We start from the raw sequence: 11405 nt of genomic DNA on the forward strand, positions 1-11405 counted from the left end.
AGCAAGTTTCCATGCACGTACACGACGACCATCGCAATTCGTCGTTCAAACGTTTCCCCTGCATTAAGAGAAACGCCGCCTGTAATAATTAAAAAAGATCACAGTCACACAATTGCTTATCGATTTATCTTGCACAAAGTAGACAAAGATTTATTAAAAAGAAATACATATATATCTGTTAGGTGTTGTGTGTCTATGTGCATGTCCATCTCTCTCTGTCTCTCCCCCGCCATCCTACCATCTCTGATTATTACTATTATGACAGGACTATTTACATACCACGGCTTTGGTGTCGTATGGGATCCCTGGGATTGGGATATTTCCATGTCCATCCACATCGCACGACTCATTGCATCTCGGAAAGGCGTTTTCACTCCCAGGGTTTGGTGTCTTCGGATATTCCCTGGATTGACGTCAGCAAGTTTCCATGCACGTAACACGACCCATCGCAATCTCGGTTAAACGTTTCCCCTGCATTAAGAGAAACGCCGCCTGTATAATAAAAAAAAAGATGACGTCACACAATTGCTTATCGATTTATCTTCCACAAAGTAGACAAAGATTTATTAAAAGAAATACATATATATCTGTTAGGTGTTGTGTGTCTATGTGCATGTCCATTCTCTCTCTGTCTCTCCCCCGCCATCCTACCATCTCTGATTATTACTATTATGACAGGACTATTTACATACCACGGCTTTGGTGTCGTATGGGATCCCTGGGATTGGGATATTTCCATGTCCATCCACATCGCACGACTCATTGCATCTCGGAAAGGCATTTTCACTCCCAGGGTTTGGTGTCTTCGGATATTCCCTGGATTGACGTCAGCAAGTTTCCATGCACGTAACACGACCCATCGCAATCTCGGTTAAACGTTTCCCCTGCATTAAGAGAAACGCCGCCTGTATAATAAAAAAAAGATGACGTCACACAATTGCTTATCGATTTATCTTCCACAAAGTAGACAAAGATTTATTAAAAGAAATACATATATATCTGTTAGGTGTTGTGTGTCTATGTGCATGTCCATTCTCTCTCTGTCTCTCCCCCGCCATCCTACCATCTCTGATTATTACTATTATGACAGGACTATTTACATACCACGGCTTTGGTGTCGTATGGGATCCCTGGGTTTGGGATATTTCCATTTCCATCCACATCGCACGACTCATTGCATCTCGGAAAGGCGTTTTCACTCCCAGGGTTTGGTGTCTTCGGATATTCCCTGGATTGACGTCAGCAAGTTTCCATGCACGTAACACGACCCATCGCAATCTCGGTTAAACGTTTCCCCTGCATTAAGAGAAACGCCGCCTGTATAATAAAAAAAAGATCACGTCACACAATTGCTTATCGATTTATCTTCCACAAAGTAGACAAAGATTTATTAAAAGAAATACATATATATCTGTTAGGTGTTGTGTGTCTATGTGCATGTCCATTCTCTCTCTGTCTCTCCCCCGCCATCCTACCATCTCTGATTATTACTATTATGACAGGACTATTTACATACCACGGCTTTGGTGTCGTATGGGATCCCTGGGTTTGGGATATTTCCATGTCCATCCACATCGCACGACTCATTGCATCTCGGAAAGGCGTTTTCACTCCCAGGGTTTGGTGTCTTCGGATATTCCCTGGATTGACGTCAGCAAGTTTCCATGCACGTAACACGACCCATCGCAATCTCGGTTAAACGTTTCCCCTGCATTAAGAGAAACGCCGCCTGTATAATAAAAAAAAAAGATGACGTCACACAATTGCTTATCGATTTATCTTCCACAAAGTAGACAAAGATTTATTAAAAGAAATACATATATATCTGTTAGGTGTTGTGTGTCTATGTGCATGTCCATTCTCTCTCTGTCTCTCCCCCGCCATCCTACCATCTCTGATTATTACTATTATGACAGGACTATTTACATACCACGGCTTTGGTGTCGTATGGGATCCCTGGGTTTGGGATATTTCCATGTCCATCCACATCGCACGACTCATTGCATCTCGGAAAGGCGTTTTCACTCCCAGGGTTTGGTGTCTTTCGGATATTCCCTGGATTGACGTCAGCAAGTGTTCCATGCACGTAACACGACCCATCGCAATCTCGGAAAGGGTTAAACGTTTCCCCTGCATTAAGAGAAACGCCGCCTGTATAATTAAAAAAAGATGACGTCACACAATTGCTTATCGATTTATCTTCCACAAAGTAGACAAAGATTTATTAAAAGAAATACATATATATCTGTTAGGTGTTGTGTGTCTATGTGCATGTCCATTCTCTCTCTGTCTCTCCCCCGCCATCCTACCATCTCTGATTATTACTATTATGACAGGACTATTTACATACCACGGCTTTGGTGTCGTATGGGATCCCTGGGTTTGGGATATTTCCATGTCCATCCACATCGCACGACTCATTGCATCTCGGAAAGGCGTTTTCACTCCCAGGGTTTGGTGTCTTCGGATATTCCCTGGATTGACGTCAGCAAGTTTCCATGCACGTAACACGACCCATCGCAATCTCGGTTAAACGTTTCCCCTGCATTAAGAGAAACGCCGCCTGTATAATAAAAAAAAAGATCACGTCACACAATTGCTTATCGATTTATCTTCCACAAAGTAGACAAAGATTTATTAAAAGAAATACATATATATCTGTTAGGTGTTGTGTGTCTATGTGCATGTCCATTCTCTCTCTGTCTCTCCCCCGCCATCCTACCATCTCTGATTATTACTATTATGACAGGACTATTTACATACCACGGCTTTGGTGTCGTATGGGATCCCTGGGTTTGGGATATTTCCATGTCCATCCACATCGCACGACTCATTGCATCTCGGAAAGGCGTTTTCACTCCCAGGGTTTGGTGTCTTCGGATATTCCCTGGATTGACGTCAGCAAGTTTCCATGCACGTAACACGACCCATCGCAATCTCGGTTAAACGTTTCCCCTGCATTAAGAGAACCGCCGCCTGTATAATAAAAAAAAAGATCACGTCACACAATTGCTTATCGATTTATCTTCCACAAAGTAGACAAAGATTTATTAAAAGAAATACATATATATCTGTTGGGTGTTGTGTGTCTATGTGCATGTCCATTCTCTCTCTGTCTCTCCCCCGCCATCCTACCATCTCTGATTATTACTATTATGACAGGACTATTTACATACCACGGCTTTGGTGTCGTATGGGATCCCTGGGTTTGGGATATTTCCATGTCCATCCACATCGCACGGACTCATTGCATCTCGGAAAGGCGTTTTCACTCCCAGGGTTTGGTGTCTTCGGATATTCCCTGGATTGACGTCAGCAAGTTTCCATGCACGTAACACGACCCATCGCAATCTCGGTTAAACGTTTCCCCTGCATTAAGAGAAACGCCGCCTGTATAATATAAAAAAAAGACGACGTCACACAATTGCTTATCGATTTATCTTCCACAAAGTAGACAAAGATTTATTAAAAGAAATACATATATATCTGTTAGGTGTTGTGTGTCTATGTGCATGTCCATTCTCTCTCTGTCTCTCCCCCGCCATCCTACCATCTCTGATTATTACTATTATGACAGGACTATTTACATACCACGGCTTTGGTGTCGTATGGGATCCCTGGGTTTGGGATATTTCCATGTCCATCCACATCGCACGACTCATTGCATCTCGGAAAGGCGTTTTCACTCCCAGGGTTTGGTGTCTTCGGATATTCCCTGGATTGACGTCAGCAAGTTTCCATGCACGTAACACGACCCATCGCAATCTCGGTTAAACGTTTCCCCTGCATTAAGAGAAACGCCGCCTGTATAATAAAAAAAAAGATCACGTCACACAATTGCTTATCGATTTATCTTCCACAAAGTAGACAAAGATTTATTAAAAGAAATACATATATATCTGTTAGGTGTTGTGTGTCTATGTGCATGTCCATTCTCTCTCTGTCTCTCCCCCGCCATCCTACCATCTCTGATTATTACTATTATGACAGGACTATTTACATACCACGGCTTTGGTGTCGTATGGGATCCCTAGGTTTGGGATATTTCCATGTCCATCCACATCGCACGACTCATTGCATCTCGGAAAGGCGTTTTCACTCCCAGGGTTTGGTGTCTTCGGATATTCCCTGGATTGACGTCAGCAAGTTTCCATGCACGTAACACGACCCATCGCAATCTCGGTTAAACGTTTCCCCTGCATTAAGAGAAACGCCGCCTGTATAATAAAAAAAAAAAGACGACGTCACACAATTGCTTATCGATTTATCTTCCACAAAGTAGACAAAGATTTATTAAAAGAAATACATATATATCTGTTAGGTGTTGTGTGTCTATGTGCATGTCCATTCTCTCTCTGTCTCTCCCCCGCCATCCTACCATCTCTGATTATTACTATTATGACAGGACTATTTACATACCACGGCTTTGGTGTCGTATGGGATCCCTGGGTTTGGGATATTTCCATGTCCATCCACATCGCACGACTCATTGCATCTCGGAAAGGCGTTTTCACTCCCAGGGTTTGGTGTCTTCGGATATTCCCTGGATTGACGTCAGCAAGTTTCCATGCACGTAACACGACCCATCGCAATCTCGGTTAAACGTTTCCCCTGCATTAAGAGAAACGCCGCCTGTATAATAAAAAAAAAAGACGACGTCACACAATTGCTTATCGATTTATCTTCCACAAAGTAGACAAAAATTTTATTAAAAGAAATACATATATATCTGTTAGGTGTTGTGTGTCTATGTGCATGTCCATTCTCTCTCTGTCTCTCCCCCGCCATCCTACCATCTCTGATTATTACTATTATGACAGGACTATTTACATACCACGGCTTTGGTGTCGTATGGGATCCCTGGGTTTGGGATATTTCCATGTCCATCCACATCGCACGACTCATTGCATCTCGGAAAGGCGTTTTCACTCCCAGGGTTTGGTGTCTTCGGATATTCCCTGGATTGACGTCAGCAAGTTTCCATGCACGTAACACGACCCATCGCAATCTCGGTTAAACGTTTCCCCTGCATTAAGAGAAACGCCGCCTGTATAATAAAAAAAAAGATCACGTCACACAATTGCTTATCGATTTATCTTCCACAAAGTAGACAAAAATTTATTAAAAGAAATACATATATATCTGTTAGGTGTTGTGTGTCTATGTGCATGTCCATTCTCTCTCTGTCTCTCCCCCGCCATCCTACCATCTCTGATTATTACTATTATGACAGGACTATTTACATACCACGGCTTTGGTGTCGTATGGGATCCCTGGGTTTGGGATATTTCCATGTCCATCCACATCGCACGACTCATTGCATCTCGGAAAGGCGTTTTCACTCCCAGGGTTTGGTGTCTTCGGATATTCCCTGGATTGACGTCAGCAAGTTTCCATGCACGTAACACGACCCATCGCAATCTCGGTTAAACGTTTCCCCTGCATTAAGAGAAACGCCGCCTGTATAATAAAAAAAAAGATCACGTCACACAATTGCTTATCGATTTATCTTCCACAAAGTAGACAAAGATTTATTAAAAGAAATACATATATATCTGTTAGGTGTTGTGTGTCTATGTGCATGTCCATTCTCTCTCTGTCTCTCCCCCGCCATCCTACCATCTCTGATTATTACTATTATGACAGGACTATTTACATACCACGGCTTTGGTGTCGTATGGGATCCCTGGGTTTGGGATATTTCCATGTCCATCCACATCGCACGACTCATTGCATCTCGGAAAGGCGTTTTCACTCCCAGGGTTTGGTGTCTTCGGATATTCCCTGGATTGACGTCAGCAAGTTTCACTGCACGTAACACGACCCATCGCAATCTCGGTTAAACGTTTCCCCTGCATTAAGAGAAACGCCGCCTGTATAATAAAAAAAAAAGACGACGTCACACAATTGCTTATCGATTTATCTTCCACAAAGTAGACAAAGATTTATATTAAAAGAAATACATATATATCTGTTAGGTGTTGTGTGTCTATGTGCATGTCCATTCTCTCTCTGTCTCTCCCCCGCCATCCTACCATCTCTGATTATTACTATTATGACAGGACTATTTACATACCACGGCTTTGGTGTCGTATGGGATCCCTGGGTTTGGGATATTTCCATGTCCATCCACATCGCACGACTCATTGCATCTCGGAAAGGCGTTTTCACTCCCAGGGTTTGGTGTCTTCGGATATTCCCTGGATTGACGTCAGCAAGTTTCCATGCACGTAACACGACCCATCGCAATCTCGGTTAAACGTTTCCCCTGCATTAAGAGAAACGCCGCCTGTATAATAAAAAAAAAAGATGACGTCACACAATTGCTTATCGATTTATCTTTCCACAAAGTAGACAAAGATTTATTAAAAGAAATACATATATATCTGTTAGGTGTTGTGTGTCTATGTGCATGTCCATTCTCTCTCTGTCTCTCCCCCGCCATCCTACCATCTCTGATTATTACTATTATGACAGGACTATTTACATACCACGGCTTTGGTGTCGTATGGGATCCCTGGGTTTGGGATATTTCCATTTCCATCCACATCGCACGACTCATTGCATCTCGGAAAGGCGTTTTCACTCCCAGGGTTTGGTGTCTTCGGATATTCCCTGGATTGACGTCAGCAAGTTTCCATGCACGTAACACGACCCATCGCAATCTTGGTTAAACGTTTCCCCTGCATTAAGAGAAACGCCGCCTGTATAATTAAAAAAAAGATCACGTCACACAATTGCTTATCGATTTATCTTCCACAAAGTAGACAAAGATTTATTAAAAGAAATACATATATATCTGTTAGGTGTTGTGTGTCTATGTGCATGTCCATTCTCTCTCTGTCTCTCCCCCGCCATCCTACCATCTCTGATTATTACTATTATGACAGGACTATTTACATACCACGGCTTTGGTGTCGTATGGGATCCCTGGGTTTGGGATATTTCCATGTCCATCCACATCGCACGACTCATTGCATCTCGGAAAGGCGTTTTCACTCCCAGGGTTTGGTGTCTTCGGATATTCCCTGGATTGACGTCAGCAAGTTTCACTGCACGTAACACGACCCATCGCAATCTCCGTTAAACGTTTCCCCTGCATTAAGAGAAACGCCGCCTGTATAATAAAAAAAAAAGACGACGTCACACAATTGCTTATCGATTTATCTTCCACAAAGTAGACAAAGATTTATATTAAAAGAAATACATATATATCTGTTAGGTGTTGTGTGTCTATGTGCATGTCCATTCTCTCTCTGTCTCTCCCCCGCCATCCTACCATCTCTGATTATTACTATTATGACAGGACTATTTACATACCACGGCTTTGGTGTCGTATGGGATCCCTGGGTTTGGGATATTTCCATGTCCATCCACATCGCACGACTCATTGCATCTCGGAAAGGCGTTTTCACTCCCAGGGTTTGGTGTCTTCGGATATTCCCTGGATTGACGTCAGCAAGTTTCCATGCACGTAACACGACCCATCGCAATCTCGGTTAAACGTTTCCCCTGCATTAAGAGAAACGCCGCCTGTATAATAATAAAAAAAGATGACGTCACACAATTGCTTATCGATTTATCTTTCACAAAGTAGACAAAGATTTATTAAAAGAAATACATATATATTTGTTAGGTGTTGTGTGTCTATGTGCATGTCCATTCTCTCTCTCTCTCACTCTCTCTCTCTCTCTCTCTCTCTCTCTCTCTCTCTCTCTCTCTCTCTCTCTCTCTCTCTCTCTCTCTCTCTCTCTCTCTCTCTCTCTCTCCCTCTCCCTCTCCCCCCCCCCCCCCATCCTACTATCTCTGATTATTACTATTATGACAGAACTATTTACATACCACAGCTTTTGTGTTGTGTGGTATCCCTGGGATTGGGAGAATTCCATGTCCATCCACATCGCACGACCCATTGCATCTCGGAAGAGCGTTTTCAGTCCCAGGGTTTGATGTCGTCGGATATTCCCTGGATTGACATCAGCACGTTTCCATGCACACAACACGACCCATCGCATTCTCGGTTAAACATTTCTTCTGCACTAAGAGAAACGCCGCCTTTATAATAAAAAAAGATGACGTCACACAATTGCTTATCAATTGGCAATGGATTTTATCTTCCACAAACTAGACAAAGATCTATCAAGAGAGATACGTATATATCTGTTGATTGTTGTGTGTCTATGTGCATGTCCATTCTCTCTCTCTGTCTCTCTCTCTCTCTGTCTCTCTTGAATATTTAAAAAATTACAAGTCTATCTTCTCCTAAAGTTTTAAGTTTAAAAGACAAATAAAAATTTAGCATTTAAAATTTGAAAGTCTATCTTATTGTAGAGATGTTATTTCATAGTGGTGAAACTTGCTACTATAAGATAACATAAATAGTAAAAATGTTTTCTGTTGTACGGAAATTGTTCATGTATACCACTGAGTAATTAAATTTTTATATTACTTGTCTTCAAGCTGAATCAGATCAAATGTACAAAGACTTTCAGACAACACTATTCCCAAATAATACAAATCAGTATGTAAATGCTGAACAGCTGCCAAATAAAATTCCTCTTCATTATGGGCGAAATATTGTAGTTTATCATTTTGCTCTTTAAAGACCCAACGCTGTTGTGGTTTCAATACCAGATTTTACACAGAATTATACCAACAAATATCTTTTTACATAAAATAAAACTGATTGATTTTTTTTATATGAACCAGAAACACTGCAGCATCTATTTTATAACTGTCCTAAAGTCGTTGAACTCTGGAGTATTTTAGAAAAATGGTTATTACAAAAAGGTGATTATACCCAGTTGAATAGGAACACAGTTTTATTTGGAATTATAAATAGTAAACATATATTTGTAAACTGGTTAACTGTTAATGTAAAATATTACATATACAAATCAAAATTACAAGAGTACACTAAATGAAACTGGTATCAACAATTTTATTAAAGATAAGTAACAAATAGAAAAATACATATATTATAAAAACTGTTTACATACAGAATTCGACGACAATTGGGGAGTATATCTTTTCAATCTTCTTTTTATTTCCACTTTTGTTACTGCTCCTTTTTTATATATTAGTATATTGTTTGCTATGTACTTTGTAAGGTAGTGAAATCAGGGCCCCAACCCTGACACTATCATAACATATTTCTGAGGCAATAAACTATTAAAGAAAAAAAAAAAGAAATAGAAAAAAAAAAAAATTCCTCTAGAGTAGCCATGATTTTTTTTTTTATATTGATTTTTTAATTTGTTTTTTTTTATAAATCTCAAAATATGTCTTAAATATGTCAGCTATTCTATAGTATATACTGAAATTCTTTAGATAAGGAAGTAATTTTTTTACTGAGGTTGATTTATTTGTTGAATGTTGATGTCACACAGCAGGTGAAGTTCAAGCAGGTTTATATTTTAAAATGGTGACAAACACAAGAATACTGATTATGACTTACCACATTATGTACATTAAACATGACCTGAATTTATTTGTTCTGTGGCTACTAAATAAAATTGCAATAAATAAATAATATAAAAGTGATTTGAAAATTGTCTGTTCATATTTACTTGATCAGTCTATATATTTAAAACAAAGTGCTACACAAAATTAGTAATCACTAATTTTCATACAAAATTTTGAAAACAAAATGTTCCCCGGATTAGTAAAGATTTGATGAATAGACATTTAGCATGTTTAATCTTATGGTTGGATATTCTTCTGCTAGTGTTTAGAACAATGGAGAACTGTATGTGCAGCATGTAGGCTAAGGCCCTATTGTGAACATAAATTAAAAAGGAAACTGTTTATTTTGTGCACTGAGCAAAATCGAGCTGTGCCGTTACAATGGGAACTTTAATTCTCTGATGCCACTGATGGATTGTGCTTTCGATGAACTGAATTTGTCTTAAATAAGCAGTGTTTGTATGGGGAACATTAATGAATAACTGTGTTAATGTGAAATTCAGGTGTACAGGGTCGTAGCGTGAGCTGGACCTGTGGGGGGGGGGGGGGGGGGTCGAATATGAACCAAGTGGAACTTTTCTATTTTGTTTTTGCACCACCAGAAACTCCATATGTATAAACCTGTATGTTTTAGTTTTGAAAGCGGACCATTTGCTTCAGCGGGGGGGGGGGGGGGGGGGGGGGGGGTCGTCCGAACCACACACACCCCTCCCCGCCTACGCCCCTGCTGTATGTGACATCCATGAATTGGTTTAGATTTGACACGGAGTGTCCTAATTAGAAGTGTGTGTATGTGTGTGTGTGTGGGGGGGGGGGGGGGGTCATGGCTTTCCAACAACTTTCTTAACTGTGTTCTGTGACCTGGACTTTTCTCAAGTAATTTTAATATTGGACAAAAGTCTGAAAAGAGAACATTTCACGGTCATTTGACTAGCGGCTCAGAGATCTTTCTTCAAGTTAAATATTAAACTATTCTATATAATTATTATTATTACTATTTAAGAAATAATATGGATTTTTATGTAATCGAAAGATGTATGAGTCACTACCTGTCATTGCCGTTTTTACCGTCTGTAGTCAGTTGAAGCTGTGGAAATTTCTATTTGCATTTTTGAACTTTAATTATAGAACGATTTTCAGCCTGTTGCTATATTAATTAAATTGTAAACGGACTACAGTTTAGATAATTTAGGATAACATTTATATATACTAGTGTATAGTAGTTATTAGAAAAATAGTGGTTTCCTTAAATATTAGTTTATTGTATTTATTAGTTACTATTTTCCGGCATTTACGACTTAGTGCTATTTTTAACTTGATATTTTTTTGCCATATATGGTGTGCGCTATTTATAACGTGACCTTATTACTCTCACCCGGAAGTGATTTGTGTAGTGAGACCTAAAGAGATTTAAAGGTAACAGCAAATAAAAATATAAAGACAAATTATCACATAGATACAGCACATACAAACAGAACAGATGGAGTATTTAAAGATTACAGATTTTCACAGAGTTAGGTTCATGGTAAACTTACGTCCCTTTCCTTGACGTAGTGATAGTTGACGAACTGAGTGATGAGGTATACAGTGGCGTAGGCAGGATTTCGGAGGGGGGGGGGGGGGGCACGTCTGTAGTGGGATATGAAACGGGAACCTTTTCTTTTTAATGTTATTAATAAGCGAAAAGGTAAAAACTTCCCGGGATTGGAGGGGGGTATGCCCCCCCCCCTCCCCCGGCTACGCCACTGTAAGTATAAATAAATGAACTATGTAAGTAATCAGAAAGTTATATTAATGAAATCATAATTCAATTCTAAATCAGTGGCGTAGCCAGGCGGGCATCTGGCAGCCAAGTAAACAATGATATCAAGTACGCCACTGATCACCCCTAATTTCCCGGGATTGCGGGGGGGGGGGGGGGGGGCAGACGCAGATTAGCG

The 11405-nt window shown here is 40.3% G+C and overlaps 1 long non-coding RNA gene across 2 annotated transcripts; it reads right to left on the reverse strand.

Moving 5' to 3' along the window:
• Window positions 1-47: 47 nt before the first annotated feature.
• On the reverse strand, window positions 48-7553 carry LOC121387797. 2 transcript variants are annotated; one of them, XR_005959880.1, is made up of 18 exons: window positions 7321-7553; window positions 6905-7117; window positions 6492-6704; window positions 6077-6289; window positions 5661-5873; window positions 5248-5460; window positions 4835-5047; window positions 4420-4632; window positions 4005-4217; window positions 3592-3804; window positions 3177-3390; window positions 2764-2976; window positions 2351-2563; window positions 1517-1729; window positions 1105-1317; window positions 693-905; window positions 280-492; window positions 48-79 (listed from the first exon to the last, which is right to left on the reverse strand). It is a non-coding gene; the product is annotated as an uncharacterized LOC121387797 (long non-coding RNA). The 2 variants fall into 2 exon arrangements; XR_005959881.1 differs by lacking the exon at window positions 6492-6704.
• Window positions 7554-11405: the final 3852 nt, after the last annotated feature.

The sequence above is a fragment of the Gigantopelta aegis genome, chromosome 13 (assembly GCF_016097555.1).
Source record: "Gigantopelta aegis isolate Gae_Host chromosome 13, Gae_host_genome, whole genome shotgun sequence".
NCBI classification, from domain to species: Eukaryota; Metazoa; Mollusca; class Gastropoda; order Neomphalida; family Peltospiridae; genus Gigantopelta; species Gigantopelta aegis.